The 23827-nt window shown below is 43.9% G+C and overlaps 1 pseudogene across 1 annotated transcript; it reads right to left on the bottom strand.

Moving 5' to 3' along the window:
- Positions 1-11755: 11755 nt before the first annotated feature.
- LOC117714022 (serpin B6-like) lies at positions 11756-23570 on the bottom strand (annotated as a pseudogene). Its single transcript, XR_013111955.1, has 6 exons — positions 23400-23570; positions 19560-19712; positions 18359-18476; positions 16909-17051; positions 13455-13610; positions 11756-13166 (listed from the first exon to the last, which is right to left on the bottom strand). The product of XR_013111955.1 is annotated as a serpin B6-like (transcript).
- Between the last annotated feature and the right edge of the window lie 257 nt (positions 23571-23827).

Genomic DNA, 23827 nt, shown 5'->3' with positions numbered 1-23827 from the left:
GCTATGTTTGTCTCACACCACGCCAATCAGACGAAGTGGGGCTCACACTCCAGCAGGGAACAAACTCAGCCTGATTTTAGCAGGGATGGGTGCAGGGCTCTCAGTTGAGGATCTCTGTTCTGAACCTCAGACACCATGGGGTGGGTGTGCAGCAGAACAGAGACTATGGTGAGCATGCAGCGTTGTGCTGTGACAAGTGACAGGCCCATGCTCCTAGATTGGCTGCTATCTAGGGATCTTGGGATGCCCAGCAGAATGGAGGCAGAGAGCATGCGGTGCCGGGACAGGAAGAGCTCTGGCGCCACACCTCTCGGGAAGTATACTTGCTTAGCAGACTTGGGCAGCCTGGTTCTTGTAGCCCTACGTTAGGCGCCATTATGTGGGACAAAAGCTGCAGGGGAACCCTCGGGGCAGTTCCCACACCACTGGGTCCCCCAAAACATGAGGAGGGTCCACACGCCGCAGGTGGGAGTGCGGGGAAGTCCTCCATGATAGGGAGTCCCAATGACATAAGAAAGTTGAAAGGAGTTTCAAAGGTTTATTGTTCATGGTGTGTGTGGGTGGTCTAGGTGCACCCCCCAGTTAAGCCAGAGTGGGCCTGGCTTAAATAGGGAGGGAGAAGAGGGGAGGACCTGGGAGGGAATAACTTAATTAGCTATGCCCTCTGGCCTTTAGATAACTAATTAATATGAAAATTTCAAGGCTGAGGCCTGTAGCCATGCCCTCTACCTGTGTCCTACGTGACTGAACAGTGCAGGTTAAATGGAGATTAGACCGAGTGTCAGGACCCTGAGTTCTGGGGGTGTGGCTGAACACCTGCCTTTTCTCCCTTGGAGTCTCAGGGTTCTAGGCCCATGCCCACCCAAGAACCAAGATACCCTTCCATGCCCAACATCCTCCTGCTCCTCCCTACCCCACTCAAAGGCAAGGCTCCATTAAAATACCAAAGGAGTTCTCACCTGCCTCTCCCTTTACTCCACCAACTCCCATCCAACCAAAAAGAGATAAATTCCCTCCCCATTCTCCAAGCCGCAAAAGTGAGAGACCTTCAGAACTCATAGATAAAACCCTGCCAAATTCCATAGTCCCTTACACTCAACCATCAACAACTCTGCAATTTCCAGAACTCTCTTGCAAAAACTAACCCCGCCTCCCATGCTACTGATACAGAACTTGAAACTCAAACTGCTCAAGCATACCCAGTTAATAACCTCACTCAAACTAAACCACTTAACCCACTCCAAGCCTCAGACCTAAAAGAACTCAGGCAAGTGTAGAGTGAAAAATTATAAAGGCCATTTTATGAAATATGTGTAGATTTCTTTACCCTTAGACCTGGGCAGAAAAGTGCAGATTCCAGAACGAGGAACTGAAAATAAGATTTCAGGCCTTCACTTTCCCTGGGGCATATTCCGGGTGGAGGACATTATTCCCTGAATCAAAGCTCAGGCAGTAGGCCCACCTATGGGTGGAAAAGGCCCAAGGCAGGAAGACACATTCCTGACCATAAAAAAATACAAGCCATCTAGGTGGGGTTGTGACTGGAGGAAGTGAGAAATATTTTGTAATGACGGTATAGGGGACAGTGACTTGGTAAGACCACATTTTTGAGAAAATGATTGTACTGAGTAATTTCCATGGCCATTAACCTTTTAGAGTGGGTTTCTCTGGAATGTTTCACTATTCTTATGTTATGTATCCTTGGCAAGCCCTCACCCCCTCCCCACTCCCCTGGTTTGTGGTTTTGCTCTTTAAAAGACCCCTAACCCATCACTCAGTGCCAAACCTTGCTCTTTCGAGAGAGCTTGTGGTTTGACCGCCAGCCAATTTCCCTAATAAAGCCTCTGCCGTTTGCATCCAGGTATGGTGTCTTGCGAGAGTTCTTGGGTGGCCGCAATTTCCCGAGACTTGAGTGAGGGTCTCCCTAATTTGGGGGTCTTCAGCCAGCAGTGAAGGAAAATAGTATTCATGTACCGTGGACAAAATCTCTCCTACAGAGCCATATTGCCAACTTAAATACCCCCCAAGATTGGAGAGATATTTGCCATTCTGCTCTTCCTGGCCCAATGTTTCTAGAGTGGGAAGCCTTCTTTCATGACAAATGTAAACAAGTCAAGCAAAACAGGGAGAGAGGTAACAACACCCCATGGGGTTTTAATGAACTCTTTGGTCAGAAAGATTTCTCTACTGGAGCACAGCAGGCAACTCAGCCAGCAGGGTACTATGAGCAGGTCCACCTCTGTGCAACACAAGCTTGGGATAGGCTTACTCTACCCTTGGGGTCACAAGACCCTGCCTGCTCCCTGCTTTCTCTCCATCAGAAGCCTGGAGAATCCCTATCTGATTTTGTTCTCAGAACTAAAATGAGCTTAGAAAAAAAATCTCCAAACCCACAGCTAGACCTTCTTCTTAAAACCATTGTTTGGGAAGGCATGACTTCTGAGTCTAGACTAGCTTGCTAGGATCTCTGGGAAGAGCATCAAGATAGGTGGGTTGTGGCAACCCAAGAAATAGAAACTCCATCATACTAGGTTGCATCCATGGCTCAAGCATTTGTGGCAGCAGTAAAAACAGAAGGAATCGGCTTCAAATGTGAAGAGGCAGAACATTGGAGGAATGAATGCCCACTAAACTCTCCTCCCATAACAGATTCTAATCCCCCAAGGCAATCTGTCCCCACTACAGAAAAGGTTTCCATTGGAGGAGGCACTATACCGCTCTATATGATAAGAATGGTAAGCCACTAGAGCCTTTAAACTTCAAATGGGGCAACCCTCAGCCCCGACAGTAAGAGGGACAACTACTCCCATAAAAGTCTTATGGGTGTCCAGCATCTCAGAAGGCTCCCACCCAAAGTTAAGCATTAAAATAGATGATAAACCATTCAAGTGTCTTATTAATACTGGGGCAGATAGGACAATTTAAGACAGCAAGAGGTCCTACAAGACTGGCAACTGATCCCTGGGCCCCAGCTCCTAGGCAGAGGGGGTACCTCTCAGGCATTCATCACCAAACAGACCTACAGGTGGGAAGACCTGGATGGAGCTACTGACCTCATACGCCCCCTGGTGGCTCAAGGAGCCACCAATTTTTTTTGTGAAAATCTTTATTGGATATTTTATTTACATTTCAGATGCCATCCCCTTTCCCCATTTCCCCTCCCTAGAAAACCCCTGTCCCATCCCCACTTCTCCTTTTTGCTTCTATTCTATTTTTTTAATGTTAATCAAAGGCTTTATAAGTTTGGTAATGCTCAATATCAATCAAAAGTGTAACCCAATACCCAACCTACATATATCAACTATCTTTGACTGTCCGGGACATGCAAACATCCACCTCCATGCCCCCCCCTCTTGTCACCTAGCTCCTCCTCTCTTTCTCCTCCTCTCCTTACTCCTTATCTTCCTTTCCTTACTCCTCCCACCTTAGCTCCTCCTACATATCACCCTTTCTGTTTAAAAAAAAAAAAAACTTTTCTCTTAGAATACAATTAGAGTATAACTATACCAATTTGTGTCAGTAAGATACAGAATAGACTTAATACCCAGGCCATCATTTTGTTGACTAAACAGAACCTCTGTCGTCCCTCCTAAATAAAAGACTTAATTCTGAACCTGGCTTTTTTTCTTGACTTTAGAATGAATGTCAGCTAAAAAACCATCCTCTCAAACCGTTTCTCTCAAAGTAAATAGCCAGGATTGGCTATGAGACTATAAGTCTTCAACCCTGTCAGAAATCCAGAATGACTGAGTTAACTGAAATTATGGGAAGCACAAAGCATAGCTTCTAAAACTCAGCCAATTTATAGAGACAACTGAATACCTGGACAGTCCCTAGACTACAAAACATTAGAGCATTCGATCTTCAGCCTTCTGGCCCAGGATCATCTGACAGACCTAGTGATGCAGAATTATTAAGGGCTGATTACTCTGTCTTGGCAGATATAATCAGTTGACTATTCCGCAAGTGTGTCCTTTTCTGGACAGTAATTTGTCTGTAGATGAAAAGTGGCAATTCTTGCCTAGTGGCTGTCTCACCACAACTGGAGTAATTCCAAAGCTGCTCAATTTCTTCTTAGAATCCAAGACAGAAAGCTGTCAGGAGCAGACAGGTCTCTAATCAAAGTGGACATTAATACATAAATGTTTGTAACGTCAATTCTATGGACTTCTGAGGTTTTGAAAACCAACTATCCATGTAAGGCAATCTGGACTGTTGTCTGTTAACTCCTCTCAGCTATTTCTAAATAAAATATAGAAAACACCCTAACAATAAACTCAGAGCCATGAGAGAATTCAGGATTTTCTAGTGTGGGAGAACTAGGTTCTAATGATGCCAAGTACCCTGGGTTGCTGATGCTTATATTCTTGCACTTGCCTTTTGCCATCTGGATCTCCTTAGTGTTACCTGCCCTGTCTCTGACTGGAGCCTGGCTTTCCTATTATCTTGGTTTTATCAGAACTGTGTGGGGTGGGTGTTACTACTGGGGTAAGAGCTGGGGCCCAAATCTGCTCAGTGCTCTGGCCAGGAGTGACTGCCTGGGTCCTAGTGGGTCCCACTTACTCTCTGTTTGGGGCGAGCATTGCTGTCTGCTTACCTAAGATAGTGCCAGGGTTAGAGCACCTGGGAGCCCCGCTTCCTCTGGGTTCTGTGAGATTGGGAGCAGAGCTGCTGCCCAGGATCTGCTTAGTGCTCAGGCCCAGAAGGACAAACCACCAGTCTTTTAGGGGGAGATATCTTACAAGCCTTAGATGTGGTTCTTACCACCCAACCAAAAATAGACCACATTAAGATAGAGGATATTACTTATGAAGAAAATAGTACCCAAAAAGACCCAAAAAACCATCCTACAAATCACCCCCAATTCTGTTAGATTTAGTACTCCCTGCCTTGATTGGTTCTTTGACAAAGCCATCTGGGTCCCACAGTGGCCTCTATCAGGGGAGAAGCTTAGAGCCCTCAGAGAACTGGTAGAGGAACAGCTGTCTCTACAACACATCCGCCCCTCCTGCAGTCCCTGAAACACCCGTGTTTGCTATAAAAAATAGGTCAGGGGGATGGAAACTATTGCAGGATCTGAGGGCAATTAACAGAACCATGCAAGTCTGGGGCTCCCTGCAAAGAGGGCTACTCCACATCTCAGCCATTCCTGCCAATGTTTTCTCTATTAGCAATAGATGTTTTTTTCATCCCTCTCCACCACCACCCCCATTAACAACTCTGGCCCAGCCTCATGATATGAATGGACTGTTCTTCCCCAGGGAATGGCTAACAGTTCTACCATTTGTCAGGAGGCTGTAGCCACTGTATTAAAAACCCTATTTAGACAAAGGACTCAACATATATCATTACATGGATGATATCTTAGTATGGGGACATGCTTCTACCTCTCCCTCCCAACTTAAAGACCAGCTAAGACCTTCCATATCTGCCCTAGGATTCAAAATAGCCCCTCACAAAATCCAACTTATTCTTCCTATTACATTTTTAGGAACATAGATCTCCCTTACTTCAACATGCCCCTTCAAAAATTTGCCTCACAAGCACCCTTCAACCCCTCTTCAACCTCCTGAAAGGAGATAAAAGTCCCTCCTCCCCATGAACACTGTCCCCAGAAGCAATCCAAGCCCTAAATTTTGTCAATTCAGCCCTAAAAGATATGGCTCTTACTAAGTATGACCCAACAATACCTGTACATCTCCTTATCTTTAACAAATCCCCTACACTTGTAGGAGCCCTTTACCAACCTCAGAGGGTGCTAGAATGGCTCCATACCCCAATGGGTGGTGCACCCTGAATTTTAATTGAAGTGGATGCACTTGCTAGCATGATTAAAAAATGGCAGGGATAGAGCCCTACAAACCCTAAGAAAAGAACTAACATTCTTGTCACCCCCTTCTCCCTCTCTGATGTTCAGTGGCTAATCAAAAATCATTCCCACTTTTCTATCAGCTTCATAGGATTCCCAGAACAAATTGACAACCATTATTCTGATGAAAAATGGGCTTCTGCCCTATCCTCTGTTGTGATGGCTACCCCCAAACTATTCTCCAGAGACTCCATAGCAGGAGTGCCCTCAATATTTACCAATGGGGGTAAGAGAGGAGCTGCAGCAGTAATATACTACTTACCTGAGGATGAACCCCCTATCTTCCAATTCAAAGAGCTTCTCCACCACTCCCCACAATATAAAGAACTATATGCCATTTACCTAGCTCTAAAAGAAGTCAAAGTCCCCCTTAACCTCTTTTCAGACAATGTATATGCTGTCAATTTGCTCCCCTGGCTGTCAAGATCATTTGTCAAACTAGATGCCAACCCACATTCCCCTCTACTCATACAGGTCTCTGCCCTCTTACAGGAAAGAGTCTTCTTCATCTATATCCAGCAAATCCAATCTCACATTCCCCTGCCAGGTCCTATATCTGAGGGAAATGCACTCACTGACCAATCTGCCTCAACAGAGACATGCATCGCCTCCACTTAGCAAGCAGACCAATTTCATTCATGCACACGCACAAATATAAAGGAGCTTCATGCTTGCTTCCTCACATCCCCCTTGCTCAACTCCAAATCAGCCTTTACCTATGCTAATGTTATCCAACAGGAAAACGAGTCTCAGGAGGAACTACAAGCTACCCTCTCCTAGCTACAGTACATCCAATACGCAGCGGACCTACTTCCCTTTACGACCCACCCCAATTCCTCCCAATGCTTTTTATGTGCCTCTCTCTCCTGAGCATTATTAATAGCCAACTCCATTAACTTTTCCCTTTACAACCTCTGTGGACCCCTGCCCATTGAGGAAAGCATAGGACATTCCTCTCTTTGACCTACCCCCACCTCTTTGCCTTGTAGAGCCCTCCTCAAAACCCCATCTCACATGTGCCCATAACATCACCATTACCAAATCAGTATATGTTAACTCTCCTGCCCTCCTCTGGTGCAAAGACACTACAGGTGCCTGTATCAACCCTCATTTTCATGGCTCCTGTGCCTCCATGATTGTAGTCCCCCAGGTTTATCTCTACAAACCTGAAGAACTCGCCTTGCAGATGGGAGGAAACTAAAAGAAGAGAGAGATCTTCATCCCTCTGCTCATTGGACTAGGCCTTGCTGTTTCACTTGGTGCTACTGGAACTGCTGGAGCCGCCCTTGTCCAAACACAACATCTGGCCGACGACTTCCAGGACAAGTTTGACCAGGCAATAACCTCTACTACAGACAGCCTTGAATCTCTTCAATGCCAGATAACCTCTTTAGCAGGAGTTGCTCTCCAAAACTGCAGGGCCCTAGACTTGTTGACTGCTGAACGGGGGGTGGGGGGGTGGACTTGTGTTTTGCTGGTGGACTTGTGTTTTGCTGGAGGAGGAATGTTGCTTCTATGTCCATGAATCTGGGCTGGTAGAACAAGATGTACAAATGCTCTGGGGGAACCTCCCAGCATGCTATACTCCCAACACCCCTACCCCTTGGTACTCTAACCCCTTGATGGCTTGGATTCTTCCTCTCCTTGGCCCCATACTAGCTATTGGAGCCTTGCTTCTCTTGGCACCCTGCCTCACTCAGTTTCTAAAGCAGCAGCTGAGTAGCATTGCAAAGGTAAGTACCAATCAGGTCTTGGTTCAGTATCAAACTGTTCCCAACATAGGAGACACTTATTCTGATGAAACCTCTCCTTTATAAAAAAAAAAAAAAAAAAAGGGGGGGGGGAATTGTGGGGTGGTGGGCTGTAAGAGGCAGCTGGGCACCTGGTCAAGCACAGGCCTTGAACCCCAGACCCTAATGGGACAGAAGATATTCAGCTCTGCTCCTGGACCCCTGGATCCTTTCACTTAGCTTTAGCCCTCCACAGCCCCTCCCACAGAGAGGTCTATGGCCCGTCAGTGTAGGAATAGTGCCTCAGGCACTCCCACATGTAGATGAGGTATCTCCAAGATCTCAGACCAAGCCAATAGGGGTTATCTGCTGCCAGACCCTAACCCATCCCAAAACTGTATATAAGGCCCCTATTCAGGAGAAGTAGAGTTGTGCAAGAATCATCTATTGTCTTTCTGTCACAAGAGCTGTAACACTTGGGAAGAGATTTGCTCTCCCAAAGTGCCTTCAGAACCCTCTCCTCCTCACCAGCTAGCAGGCCCAGCCCGGACCAGCTCAGTGCAGAGGGACAGGTGCAGCACCTGGGAGTGACTGGGAGGCAACAGCAGAGATGTGGGTGGAGGCAGCAGCAGTGGAAGCAATTCTCCCTCCCTGCTTGTACTCTATCCCTTTGGCCCAGACCCCCACACCTAGCCAAGCCAGAGATCTTCATGGGACGCCCTCCAGAACAGGGACCCACAACAAGGGATGCTGGGGGCCTGACTGGCAGTCCTAGTCTGCAATACTGGTGTGGGACCTTAAGGAATGAAAGGTTTGAGTTGCATTTTGGAGCTTGGAAGGGGTGGTTATCACAGTCAGCACTGTAACATGGTTTCAGGAGTATGAGGAAGGCACAGAAGATATGGTAAGAAATGATATTCCTAAAATCATGCCATCTGGAATTTAATGACCTGTAATCTGAAAGATATCAATAAAACTAAAGGATTAAGAAAGCAAAGAATATTTATGCCATCAAGTAGATCCAGGCTGAACAATAACCAGGAGAGCCAGCCCCTTATGCCCTCCCAGAGCTGCCAGCCCTGTGTCCTCCCATAGGAATGGGTTTTCTGAAAAATGCTATTTGAAGCTTCCCTTTACAAGTCAAACTTCCATCCAACCAGGTGACTAATGACCTCTGCGATCATTTATAACACTTACACATTCTGCTTACACACTGTATATTCAACCTGTTCAGAATTAAGCAATCTCTAAGATAAACAGTGCAATAAATCTTACTATGCTTTGAATTTCCAAAGTAATTAATTAACTTTTACAATCTTAGATGAAGGCACAGCCTAAATTGCACCATGTTTCCTATTTTTCCTTTGTGACCCATTTGTTCCCAACTCAGAACAATGTATGCGTTCTATGATATTGTGATAAGATCTAAGTCAGTTACTGCTGGAAGCAGTATCTAGGTATTAAAAACAACAGCCTCTTTAAGAAGTAATAATAATGAAAACACTTCATAGGTAGAGATCGATTGGTAAGATCTCTACCTTGATAGAGATTGGTAGCAGCTTTGTATGCTATTCTGAGTCACAAATCCCCTTGTGAGGCTCCTATAAAAGATTAGCTAAGGACACCTGTCCCAAACAGGGAATAATTGGAACTCACAGGTACCCAAGAACTCACTCCCAGCCAGTAGCACAGGTTACTTCCGGTCTGTGCAGGTGCCCTGGACAGACTTTGGGCATCAGCTCTGCACCCAATCCCCCCAAACCCAGAGGAGGCTGGACTTCCAGGAGCTCTAACACACCCAGGAACATAGGATCATTGGATCACAGGACCTCAGGAGATTGGTTGCACCAGGATTTCAGAATCCCAGAGGCAGCCTGACTTCCAGGAGCTGCTACCCCCAGGATCTCAAGATCACAGGATCAAACAGGCAGCTGAACTCTGAGGAGTTCTGACACGACCAATATAACAGGAAAAACAAGCTCCAGTCAGAGACAGTGAGTGCAGGTAGCACTAGAGATAACCAGATGGCAAAAGGCAACTGCAAGAACATAAGCAACAGCAGCCAAAGTTACTTGGCATCATCAGAACCTAGTTCTCCCACCATAACACATCCTGAATAGCCCATCACACCAGAAAAACAAGATTCAGATTTAAAATCACTTCTCATGATGACGATAGAAGATTTTAAGAAGGACTTAAATAACTTCCTCAAAGAAATACAGGAGAACACAGGTAAACAGGTAGAAGACCTCAAAGAGGAAACACATACATCCCTTAAAGAATTACAAGAAAACACAACCAATCAGGTGAAGGAATTGAACAAAACCATCCAGGACATAAAAATGGAAGTAGAAACAATAAAGAAATCACAAAGGGAAACTCTCTGGAGATAGAAAATCTAGGAAAGAGATCAGGAGTCATGGATGCAAGCATCACCAACAGAATACAAGAGATAGAAGTGAGACTCTCAGGTACAGACGATACCATAGAAAATATTGACACAACAGTCAAAGAAAATGCAAAAAGCTCCTAAGCCTAAACATCCAGGAAATACAGGACACAATGAGGAGACCAAACCTAAGGATAATAGGTATAGATGAGAGTGACGATTCCCAACTTAAAGGGCCAGTAAAGATCTTCAACAAAATTGTAGAAGAAAACTTCCCTAACCTAAAGAAAGAGATGCCTGTGAATGTACAAGAAGCCTACAAAACTACAAATAGACTGGACCAGAAAAGAAATTCCTCTCATCACATAATAATCAAAACACCAAATGCACAAAACAAAGAAAAAAATATTAAAAGCAGTAAGGGAAAAAAGTCAAGTAACTTATAAAGGTAGACTTATCAGAATTACACCAGACTTTCTCACCTGTGACTATAAAAGCCAGAAGATCCTGGACAGATGTCATACAGATTCTTTGTATTTTATTTGTTTGTTTGTTTCTATTTCGTTACGTTTAGCCCTGAATTTTGTTATCTCTTCCCATGCTCTTTTAGGATGTTGTTTGTTCTTGTTTTTCCAAGGATATCAGATGTGTCACTATTAATCTGACATCTTTCAAATTTTTGATGTAAGTACTTAGAGCTGTAATGAAGTAGGTTTGGGTAGGTTGTATTTTCATTTTCATTCAATTCTAGGAAATATTAATTTTCTTATTGATTTCTTCCTTGACACAACTGCCACTCAGGTGTGTTGTTTAGTCTCTATGGATATGTGTGCTTTTTGTAGTTTCTATTGGTAACCAAGTTTATTTCACTGTGGTCAGATAGGATGGAAGATGAACTTGCTTTGTGTTCTAATATGTGGTAGATTATGGAGGACTTTACATGGGCTACTGAGAAATGCTGTTTGGATGGAATGTTCTATAGATGTCTGCTAGATCCATTGAATTTGTGTCATTAAACTCCAGTTAGCTCCAGATGGCTTTGATAATTGATCCTGCCACCTCTATTTTCCAAGTTATGCAATCATTTGTCTGTACCATTATGCTCAGCTTTTTCAGTCACAGGCCTTTTTGCTGTAGCAACAGAATACCGACCGTGAACATCAAAAGCAGCAAACCTTCCTCACCCTTTCTTCACACCGACTCATAAATTTCATGTGTCCTAATGTTGTTACTCAATGTCTTAGTTAGAGTTTCCATTGCTGTGAAGAAACACTATGACCAAGGCAAGTCCCATAAATAAAACATTTAATTGGGGCTGGCTTACAGGTTCAGTCCATTATTATCATGGTAGGAAGCATGGCGGCATCCAGGCAGGCATAGTATTAAGATGAGCTGAGAATTCTACATCTTATTCTGAAGGCAAACATGAGAAGACTGACTCTCAGGCAGCTAGGAGGATGGTCTCAAAGCCTACCAAACAGTGACACACTTCCTCCAACAAGGCCAAATCTAATTCACAAGGCCATACCTCTTAATAGTTCCATTCCCTTGGCCAAGCATATTCAAACCACCACATTCCACTCCCCCAAAGGTTTGTTCAAACACAAGTTTATGGGGTTTATATGATATAGACATAGCATAATGCAAAATACTTTTAATTTAACTTCAACAGTACCATGGTCCACAACAGTCACAACAATGTTAAAAGTCCAAAGTTCAAAGTCTCTTCTACGATTGATGCAATCTCTTAACTGCTATCCCCTAAGAAATCAAAATAAAAAAGCAGATCACATACCTGCAATATCATGCAGGATTATACATCACCATTCCAAAACATTATGATGAGGAAACGCTGGGCCAAAGCAAAACAGAAAACCAGCTGGGTAAACTCCAAACTCTGCATAGCCATGTCTGAGGTCAAAGCACTCTTCAGGTCACCAAATCCTTTCAGCTTTGTTGACTACAACACAATTCTGTTTTGCTGGTTCCACTTCTTGTTAGCAGCTTTCCGAGGCAGGTATCCCATCACTCTGACATCTCTAACATCTTGAGGTATCCATGACAGGTCATGGAAAGTACTTCCTGCCAGCCCATCCACATGCTTCTTTCATATAGACCCTGCCTCTTCAATTTCTTCCCTTCCTGATAAATGCTTCTATTATATTTCAAGGAGGTGACCAATATGGCTGCAAAAACTTTTCATTTTCCATTTGTAATACTTGTCACTAAATAAAGTCACCTAGTGTTTATTCACACATCCATGGTCAACTATATTTCCGTGAGCAACCTCATGCTTCCAACCCCAGGAGAAAATGGTCAGTATGTATGTAAGGAGGCATACGTGCTATACCATACAACAGGGGAAACAGAGATATGGGAGAAAGAAGCTTTTCCTACAGGGCTGAGTCTCTGCAAACCTCAATTCTACACAAAGACTATCTGAGACATGTCCCCACTGTCCACTCTTCAGACCTTCAACTTGTTGACTTTTTTCACTTAAAGTGGAATGAAATTCTGATGCTACCAAGAAAAGAAACAGAAACACACATGGCTGCCTTTGTTGGCACCCATAGGGCCCTCCAGCAGAGATAAGCTCTGTAGCCAGCAACACCAGAAACCCACAGGAGTGCAAATTCAGATCCTAGAGAACACTCAGTTCTGAAGGTAGGGTGCCATAAAGTCCTTTATTTCCTGTCATTGCACTTATGGAGAGGGTCACTTGGGTCACAGGCAAACCATGGAAAGTGGGTAAAAGAATGACAGAAACATCCTTTTCTCAGGGACTGGAGAACCGGCCACAGAACAGAATCCCATTTGTCTTAACATGCTGAATAAAGAAAAGGAAGGGGTGATCGGCACAGAAGCGGGGACTAAACCGTGATGACCCCTTCAAAACAATTGCAGTAGCAGCTGCAGCCTCTGTGCCCTCCTCATTCACCTCCACAAAGACCTTATGTATGACCCTGGACAGAAATAGGCATTGCTTGGAAGATATTCCAGAAAAGTCTGCTCTACACTTCTCAAAGTCACCAGTCATGCCCAACCTGCACAGGATGTCATTCATGTCATAGTTCTCCTCCAATTTAAACCGTGGAAGAAAAACCTCCACCTTTTCTCCCTTCATCCTGTCGAGTCTCCTCCACTCTATAAACTTCTCAAAAGTTATTTCCTTTTCCACCTAGAAGAGATGTAAAAACATTAGGACAGTGATGTCACACAGGGCTCTTGAGACAATAGGGAGGTTCTACAGTGCCCAGGGAAGTGTGGCTGTAACTTATTATGGTATCTGGGAAGGGGTAGGGTGCAGAGCTTGTAAAGCATGCTACAAACCCTGGGTTCCACCCTAGGCCCACAAATAAATATAAGATAAAAACATGATCGTGGGAGCCTGGGAGAGCTGCCCCAGCAGAAACCCAAATGCCACTCTTTCTCCATTGCATCTCCATCAAGGCCCCGTGATCCTTACCGTTTTGAGCTCAACGTGTTCATCTGGAAGCATGATGATCATGTTCAGCTCATTGTCAACATAGGGAAGCAACAGGATCTTGGTGGATATCTCTTCCACATAGCTCATCTTAAAGGTAGACTTCTGAAACATCATTTGCACAGGTTTCTTCTCATTCTATAAATCATGGGTAAATACTAAGTTAAAATAGGGCAGACTATGCAAATATCACAGAAGAGAGCCACTGTCCCTGGGAGAATTTTCTTGATGGGACTTTTAGAACATTCTATAAGCCTCTAAATGTCTGAAATAGTTTAGACTTTCCACATCCCTATCGGTCCATTTTTTTAAGACTTGGTCCTTAGAGTGAAAATTGGAAAAGAAAGGGATGATTAAATGGTGGAGCCTAGAGAAAGATGTTCAGATCATTGAGAGGTGCCCTGGAAAGGGATAATCAACTGAGTAAACTTGGTTATCTCTATATTAGTGGTGGAAACAGGGAGCTGACAAGCCCAGTCTCCTAATACCTGTCATGTTATGAGCCAACAATTCTTTTCTATTGGGGGATCTGATTTATTCTTATGACTATGAACATAATTCCAATATTCATTGTTCTGGACTTCTCCTTGAACTCTGGAAAATAAGTATTTTATACTCTAGTTGACTGCTGCACTTTGATATTCCTTTGTTTAGCTGCTCTACCTACAAGTCTTGTTCTGATTGAGAGGGATGTCCTCCTTCCAGTTACCAAAACCATTTCATGTCCTTGACTCCTGTCTTTCTCTCTTACCCTGATTTGACTCATTACAAAACTGTGTTGTCTGTATCTCTGAATTATAACCAAAACTTGACTCTGCTCCACTGCCATCAGAACAGCCCTGGGATGCTGTGATGCCCTCCTTGTCACTGACCTCAGCACAGTAATCATAGGTCATAGCACAAGGCAAGTCAGACCACACTGCTGTGGCTGGATACCATTTTGTGGGACCACCCTAGCAGAAACAAAAGTTACTTAAAGCCCTTAAAACACCATGGAATAAACTATAGGAGCCCACCCTGTTTCCTACCCTACTTCACTGACTCTTCCTTGGTCATAGGACTATTTGTGGTGTTGTGGTTAACTAGATTATGTCCCTTTCTCCCAACACACTGGTCTGCAGAACCTGGAACATGCTTAGTCTGCTTTCATGTCATCTTACAGTGGAGGTTTCCTCAGCAACTCTCACTGAATCTACACTCAAGCACCACCTGTGTGTCTCTGGAGCCTCCCCCAACCACTGTGTTCTTACCTATGCTTATCTCAAATTTCTCTCCTCCAGGAAAACAGAGCTTCATGAGGGCTGGCACACTCAGCCAGTTAGTGCATGGTACACAGTAGGATCTCAAGTGATATCTGAAGACTATAATGGCAAACTAACGTGTTGGGAGCCGACTTTTAGCAGAAAGCGGCTATCAGCTTTGCAGCCATCTTGAGCCATATACCCTGATAAGAGATGTGACAAAAGATTTGATTACAATAGCCTGCAACAGCTGAGCACACTCTGATAACATCTTGGTTTAGGTACCCAGGATCTTTCCTTGGGTGTGTGAGATTACAGGTGTGTAAGATTAAAGGTGTGACTTAGAGATCAGATTTAGAGACAAGACCTAAGGGTATGACTTAAAGGCGTGACCAAAAGGCATGGCTTAGAAGTGAGACATATAAAAGGCAAGAGGCAGACAGGAGAGTTCAGTACAATTTGGAGTAACAGAGAATCAGACATTTCATGGAGTACAACTAGGAACTAGGAACTAGGAACTAGGAACTCAAGACTTGGGACTTGGACTAGGAAGAGAGACTGAAGAATAAACGGGATTGAATCACACTTTGTCTGGTCTCCATTCTTCGAGTCTGTCCTCACTCTCTCTTTTGCTGAACCCTGACCCGCAGACCAGAGCGACAGCTTGGGCCAGGAAACAGTGGCTGCCAAGCGTGAAGTGGAGAGGACCGTAACATTTTTGGCCACCCAAAGTGGGGCAGCTCGGGCCTCAACATTTTTTGGCGCCCAACGTAGGGCTAGTGTGGTTCTCAACACTAACAGGCAGGAATCTTGCTCATAATTTAAATACAAGTCCATAGAACAGAAAATCTTTATCCTTTGGAGGCATGGCCCACATATATGGATTACCATCAGCAGCTGCTGGAGCCACAGATCAGTGTAGATACAAGGCAGCAAGCAATGCCTCTATGCTTCACTTAAAAAGAGCCACAGTAGGTAGGTCCACTTATGTAATATATGGGAAACGAAAAGAAAAAAAAAAAAGGCTTCTTGCTCTCAGACCTATGTCCTTCCCCATGGTCTGCAGAGTCAGGGTCAAAGCCCTACTGTGAGCATGAGGAAAAAGACGCCAAGCTAAGGATGGCAGACCAAAAAAGGAGAGCCTGTTCCCAAAAGCATCACCCCATTCAGGCAGCCTCAGGCTCCGCCCATTTCCTGCCCTCCTTGTTGGTGTTGAACTTGTAAGAATTCAATTATAATCACCTAGGGTTTCTGTTGCTTGCAGCTGAAAGAACTCGTAAAATACATCTTGTCAAACAGTGACAAATTGAAGAATTTATTTAAAATAAGGCATGAAATGAAATTCATTTCCTAAGAAACTGGAGGTTCTATTAAAGTTAGCCTGGGAGATCTGGAGTCTGGTTATTAATCCAGAATGTGATGTCATTAATTTCTTTTGTCAGCCCAGAAGTATATGCACCAGGTGAGGGGGGAAGGAGAGATAAAGAGACAGAGATGAGGGGGAGAAGCAAATATGGCTACAAAAACAGTGGTCCATCAGCAAGTAACGTGTTCCAGCTTGTGTTTATCCCATCAAGCCAGGACTAAATTTCACTCATTGGTTCAGTGTTTTCTATGCACCAACCATAAGCCAGGCACTCATTACACAGTTCTCTGCCCTTGGCTATTTGTCCAAGAGGCTGAGAAAGGTTATTTTCTCTATATATTGCTTTGTGGCAATCAACACAAGGTATGGTCCTCTTGAAGGAGGCAGAAGGCACAAGACAGAACTTCTGGGATGACACACTGAAAAGAATGGACTGTGCACAAGGAATGGGCTGCATTCTGGGCCACAAGGCGCCTCAGAAACCACGTCTGGAGTCTAGATTTTCCTATATTCAGACTTCTGTGAAAGAGCATTCCAAGTACCCTGCACAGCTCTGCCATCAGAATTGGCCTCAACAGCTTCCAGTGACAGCCTAGCCCATGACAGAAGCAGGGCCAGCCCTGAAACCAAGTAGCCTATGCCCATCATTGGCAACATGCAAAAGGAGAAGGAAAGAGAAATGCCCCAAGGCTGAGAGAGGGTCCTGCCTGCAGAGCTGCCCAGAGACATGAGAGGCACAGGCTACATGAGGAGCCTCCTCATGTTTCAGAAGCCAATGTAAACAGAGGACCTGGCCCAGCAGTCTCCTTAGTTACTGCACTGTGGTTACCTTGCTGACTTTGAATGGCATCTCCCTGGTGTCCTCTTTGTTAAATGGCTTCTCCCAGTTTCCTTTGAAGTAGATGGCATTCACAAGGACCAGTGGAGTGTTTGAATTTACTGTACCTGGAGCCAGCAGCTCTTTGATTTTCTCTGAAAAAAATGAATTTTTTATAAATTAATTAAAGATTTGTGGTACTTTGGATGTGGTACTCCGATGGATCATATATTTGCATGCTCAGTCCTCTATTGAAGTGTTTGGGAAGAGTTAGTAGGCATAGCCTTGTTGGAGGAGGTGAGTTGTGGAGGTAGTCTCTAAGGGGGCCCAGTCTCTCTCACTGCCTGCTGCCTGTAGATCAGGATGTAAAACTCCTGGCTACTGCTCCAGCACCTGTCTGTCTGCTTCCTACCGTGGTGATCATGAAATAACCCACCTAAAACTGTAAGCAAGCCCCCAATTTGATGCATTCTTTTATAAGAGTTGCCTTGGTCATAGTGTCTCTCTCTTCACCACAATAGAACAGTAACAAAGCTAACCCAATTAGCAAACAGTGGTGGCTGATATATGCCAAGAGCTGATAGGAAAATGGCGCCACCTGCTGCTCTGGTCAGAACCTTGCATAGGAGATTTCACTTCTCTTGATATTAAAAGGACACATGTCCCGAAAGCAACAACCTTGACATCAACAACAAGAAGTCAGATCTTTGATGAGTTCAAAGCCACAGTGGTCTGCAGACTGACTTTCAGAATAGTGTGGGCTACACAGAGAAACCTTGCCTCAAAAAAATTTTTAAAAAGCTTTCTGATTCCTGATTTAGAGCTAACAGTGCAGACCAACTTTAGAATACTTTGCTTTGCCTAGTATATTCAAGTCCTTGGATTCAATATCAGGTATGTCACAAGAAGTCCTGATTTTAAGAAGAAAAAGTCGTTATTGTTTGAAGCTCTTGAGAAGGCACTAATAATATGATAATTAACAGTTGACTACAAAGCCAGACCTGATGGCACATACCTTTAATCCTAGCACTTGAGAGGCAGGGGAAGGTGGATCTCTGAGTTCTAGTCCATCTTAGTCTAAATAGTGAGTTATAAGACAGCAAGAGCTACAGAGTGAGGCCCTGTCTCCAAAAACAAAAATAAAAATACTAGAGACTGACAGATGGCCTGACAGGTGAAGGAGCTTTCTACCAAACCTGAAGAACTAAATAGAATCCCTAAGACCCAGTAGTAGAAAGAGAAAACCAACTCTTGTGTGTTGTCCTGACTGCAGGTGTGCACAGACACACAAAAACTCACAACAAACAAACAAACAATTGTACCATTTTTTAATAAGTATGCTAGCTGATTAAGAGGGATGGGGTGTGGCTCAGTGGCAGAGGAGATCCTACTCAGCCTGCTCAGGGCCCTGCAGTCAAATCTCAGCACTAAAACAATCAAAACAGAGTAACTCTGTGTTCACCTTCTGTCTTTTTGGCTACCCAGGTATTGATGTGCTGTCAGGACTGCTCTGTAGCGCCCTGAAAGTCCAGCTCTTCCATCTCTGCTTCGTAGAACTTGCGGCAGGAATCCTTAAAAGACTGAGACACAGCAACATAATTACACAGCCATGAAAGTGATTAGCACCAACAACCTCCTTCCCAATGCACGAAAACAAAAAATCAAAATTTAATCCTGTAAAATATGATTTTCAAACGAATATTCAGAAAGAGTATAAAATATAGCCTTTCCATTTTCAGCTTTCTAGCATTACCCTTAGTTTATGAATGACATAAGGTGCTGGATCATATGAGACTCACTAAAATGCTCGATGAGCAGCTGGATCCTTGAGGTAGTAGCTGAAGCTCAAGGAGGTAACTGGGAACAGCCTCAGATGCGGTATCATGCTGCTGTTACTCTAAGAGATGATCACACTGGCAGAGTGAGGGTTAACCCCACAAAAGCTATGACACCTCTGCACTGTGCACGGGCTGGACCTTCTACCACAGTTTTCTATGCCAAAAGAAATACAAATATGAACCATTCAAAGTAATGTCACCTATAGAGACAGACGTCAGGGATGTGGCCATGGAAGCTATGAAACTGAATGTTTCATTTTAATTTATCATACTTCGTGATATGGAACTTGAATAGCTATGTTTCCATGGTCACCATGTCAGGTAGTTTATTTTCAGGGAGTAAGCAATTTGCAAAACCACAGCCCATGGTGGGGTGCGGTCCAGTGGCTCATTGCAGTAGTGAAGGACAGGCATCCCGTGCACAGGGCCTTAAAGAGAACTAATCACGAGCACAAGGCAAACAAAAGAACAAGCCACTTTGGGATATAGTGTATGAAGTAACAATGACATTGATGACCACTCACATTCTCCCACATTACAATAGAAAACACAAAACAGCATAAATGGGCTGAGGCGCTTGTTATGTTGACAGTGTATATGGAATAATTTCTCAATATTTCTATCAAATAGTTCATGACTGCATATTTAATTCCTATGTGAGAACTGTTTTTATTTTTAATTTGTGTCTTTATGTGTAAGGCAAATATACATTTCATGTGAGTTTGTGACTATGTTTTGGAGGTGTGCATGTATGTGTGTATAAGCCTATGTGATTGTTAGAAGGTAATTTCAGCTTAATGTCTCTCAGTACTACATGTCACTTACTGCTAGGATATCAAATGTCTTTTCTCCGAAGAGCCTGTTGGCTGCTCTGAGCAAGTACTGTGTGCCAGTCTTGTTTACTTCAGTGAGAAGTGACTGGAAGCCCTGGTGGACGTCTCCACCTCCATTGCCACTGCATTTATCCAAAGACAGTGTCTGAAATCAAAGCAGATTAAAAACACAACTTCAGAAATGAACCCACACACCTATGATCACTTGATCTTTGACAAAGGAGCTAAAACCATCTAGTGGAAAAAGGACAGCATTTTCAGCAAAGTGTGCTGGTTCAACTGGAGGTCAGCATGTAGAAGGATGCAAATCAATCCATTCTTATCTCCTTGTACAAAACTTAAGTCCAAGTGAATAAAGGACCTTGACATAAAACCAGATACACTGAAACTAACAGAAGAGAAGGTGGGGAAGATCCTTGACTACTTAGGCACAGGGGGAAAGTTCCTGAACAGAACACCAATGGCTTATGCTCTAAGATCAAGAATTGACAAATGGGACCTCATAAAATTGCAAAGCTTCTGTAAGACAAAGGACATTGTCAATAAGACAAAATAGCAACCAACAGATTGGGAAAAGATCTTTACCAATCCTACATCCAATAGAGGGCTAATATCCAATATGTACAAAGAACTCAAGAAATTAGACTCCAGACAACCAAATAACCCTATTAAAAATGGGGTACAGAGCTAAACAAAAAATTCTCAACAGAGGAAACTCAAATGGCTGAGAAGCACCTTAAGAAATGCTCAACATCCTTAGTCATCAGGGAAATGCAAATCAAAACAACACTGAGATACCACCTCACACCAGTCAGAATGGCTAAGATCAAAAACTCGGGTGATAGTAGATGCTGGTGAGGATGTGGAGAAAGAGGAACACTCCTCCATTGTTGGTGGGACTGCAAGCTGGTACAACCACTCTGGAAATCAGTCTGGTGGTTCCTCAGAAAATTGGACATACCATTACCTGTGGATCCAGCTATACCACTCCTGGGCATATACCCAGAAGATGCTCCAACATATAACAAGGACATATTCTCCACTATGTTCATAGCAGCCTTATTTATAATAGTCAGAAGCTGGAAAGAACCCAGATGTCCTTCAACAGAGGAATGGATACAAAAAAAATGTGGTACATTTACACAATGGAATATTACTCAGCTATTAAAATAATGAATTTGAGAAATTCTTAGGTAAATGGATGGAACTAGAAATTATCATCCTGAGTGAGGTAACCCAATCACAAAAGAACACACATGGTATTTACTCACTGATAAGTGGATGTTAGCCCAAAAGTTTGGAATAGCCAAGACTCAACTCACAGACCACATGAAGCTCATGAAGAAGGAAGACCAAGTGTGGATGTCTCAGTCCTACTTAGAAGGAGTAACAAAAATACTCAAGGGAGCAAATATGAAAACAAAGTGTGGGACAGAAACTGAAGGAGGGGCCATCTGGAGACCATTCCACCTGGGTATCCATCCCATGTACAGTCACCAAAGGTAGACACTGATGTGGATGGCAGGAAGTGCATGCTGACAAGAGCTTGATATAGCTGTCTCCTTAGAGATCTGCCAAAGGCTGACACATTCAGAGACAGATGCTCACAACTAACCACTGATCTGATCCAGGGTTTCCCAATGGAGAAACTAGAGAGAAGACTGAAGGAGCAGAAAGGGTTTGTGGCCCCATGAGGACAGCAACAATACCAACCAATCAGAGCTTCCCAAGATCTAAACCACCAGCCTGGGAGCACATAGGGAGGGACCCATGACTCCATCTGTACATGAAGGGGAGGACAGCCTTGTTGGGCATAGGTGGGAGAGGAGATTCTTGGTCCCATGAAGAATGAACACTGAGTGGGGGGGGGGGGGGTAATTCGAGGGTGGGGAGGTGGGAGGAGGGAGGTGGGGGCACATTCTCATAGCAGCATGAGGAGGGGGGGATGGGATAGGTGGTCCCTGGGTGGTGGTGGGAATGGGGGTAAGGGGATAAAATTGAAATTATAAATATAATATCCAATAAATTAAAAATAAATAAATAATAAATAAATAAATAAAAACACAACTTCATCAGGCCCAGCTATAGGAAATGAGTCAACACTAAATTCATACTCAGAATTTTACAGGTCCCTGATGCCATTCAAAACCCACCTAGTTAAAGATGAAAGTACCTAGAAAGTTCTTCGTCTAGGATCCTCTCTGTACCCTGTCAGCCCTGGTCTGGACAGAAATGGCCTTTCACAAGCTCAGCTCTTCATAGTCACTAATGGTGCTCTGGCTTCAAGCATGGCTACCAACCAGACCTGCTGTCACTCAAGTGAACCTGGCTTCTGAACAAGGACAGGAAGTCTCTTCCCTGCTCTTGGTCTGGGCTGGCTCCAGCACTGTCTGAAAACTAAAATTGAGGAGAGTGACCATGTTCCAGACCTGGGCTTTAAAAGGCCTGGCAACTACCACATTTGTGCTCTTGATCCTAGCTACTATGGTGGAAGGAGATCTAAGCCACCTGGCAGGGAGTCACATGGAGTAATTTCTACCATGTAATTGCTACCAGTAATTTCTAGCATAAAGCTGCTAGAAAAAGAAGCAAGACCCTTAGCCAACAGTGAACACTTAGGTGCCAGACCTTTTATACATCTCCTTAGATATTCCAAGTCTGCTGAAAAGCTACACAAATGACTTTGGCTGCTCCCATAATAAACAGATAAACTGCCTCCCAGTATCTGTAATAATACCATAAAACTGAAAAAGAAAGAGATGGTCCAAATTGAAGGCAAGCCTCTAGGACCTAACTCTCCAGTAAGGAGACAGGCTGGGGAAGAAACAAACATGTTTGTCTTATAACAACAAAAGTGTGCTACCAAGAGCTAACCCAGAATGCAAAGTCATGGCCTAAGGTGGTCATGGATTAGGAAAGACTAGCTTCAAATACAAGTAGGTGTGAATCAAGATAACCCTAACCTTGGGATACAGTAGACTGGACACACATACTTGGTTGTGAATCAGAATAGCTACAGTTCAGAGACTATAATGTGTCCTTTCTCCCATGCACTGAATGTATTACCCCAAATTGGTATAGTGTCATCTGACACCCAGTTCCTCAGAATATGACTGTATTTGGAGCTAAGCTCTTATAAGGGACAATAAAGTTAAAATGACTAGAGTGGGAACCCAAGCCCCATGTCCCAGTGAGAAAAGCTGATTATGACCTAGACATATAGCGATCCAAAGATGTCACACACCATAGACAATCAGATTTCCAACTTCTGAATATTTAGTATTCAGCCTCTAGAACTATAAGAAAATACTCTATGTTGCTTAAGCTAGCCAATCTATGTTGTCTGTTACACATCCCTAGCTGACTAACACTTCAGGGGGCATGTACTGTACTTATCCCCACCTTGGGGCACCTTGGTCACACCTACTCCAACAAGACCACACCTCCCTGGACCAAGCATATTCAAACCATGACAGTTCTATTACTGGTCGTCCAGGCTAGGCTGACCCCATTTGGAAATAAACTTTAAGATCCTAGGAGGAGATCTTATCTGTAGGAAGGTTGAGATTCATTAGGGCCAGACCACAGACAATGGAGGTCATGGGGCCCATGGTGTCATGCTTTTGTAGTTCTGACCCAAATTAGCCTTCACATATACAGTCACCACCAATGGATCAGAATGCTACAGCTAGGGTTCCAGCAGGGTAGCACATCCTGCCCATCAACTGTCTAGTCACAGCCATATGTCATCTGCAAGAACAGTCCAGCGTGTGGAGGACCAGCTAAACTCACAGTCCACAGTATTTATCTGCTGTGGAATAGTGTTGGTTACCTGAATCATCTGGCTTGCAGTGGTTCCTTTAGCCCCCAAGAAGACCATGGCCAGAGCTGAAGAGAGGCTTATGGGTGAGAAAAATACATTTTTTGAGCTGTCTTCACCCAGTAGTTTCGAAAGGTTTAAGGCAAAAGTAGCATTTGCTTCCAGCAGAGGATCCATGATGGTGAGGCTAAAATGAGAGATTACAATAAACATCATACAAACATAGGCTAATATATGGGCCAAATATTCACTCTCACACTGTAATGCTCTGACTCAGTGAACAAGACACACACAAACAACATAGAAAACAAAGGTCACATGTAGAAGATGTCCATATAGCATCTTGAAGGTCACATATAGAAGATGGTCTATATAGCAAGTCCAACCTGGCCAAAGCTACATAGTGAGACCCCATCTCAAAACAAACAGATAAACTCATG

The sequence above is a fragment of the Arvicanthis niloticus genome, chromosome 8 (genome assembly GCF_011762505.2).
Source record: "Arvicanthis niloticus isolate mArvNil1 chromosome 8, mArvNil1.pat.X, whole genome shotgun sequence".
In the NCBI taxonomy this organism is placed as follows: Eukaryota; Metazoa; Chordata; class Mammalia; order Rodentia; family Muridae; genus Arvicanthis; species Arvicanthis niloticus.
The sequence above is the reverse complement of the archived record's forward strand: the minus strand, read 5'-3'. Positions and strand labels throughout refer to the sequence as shown.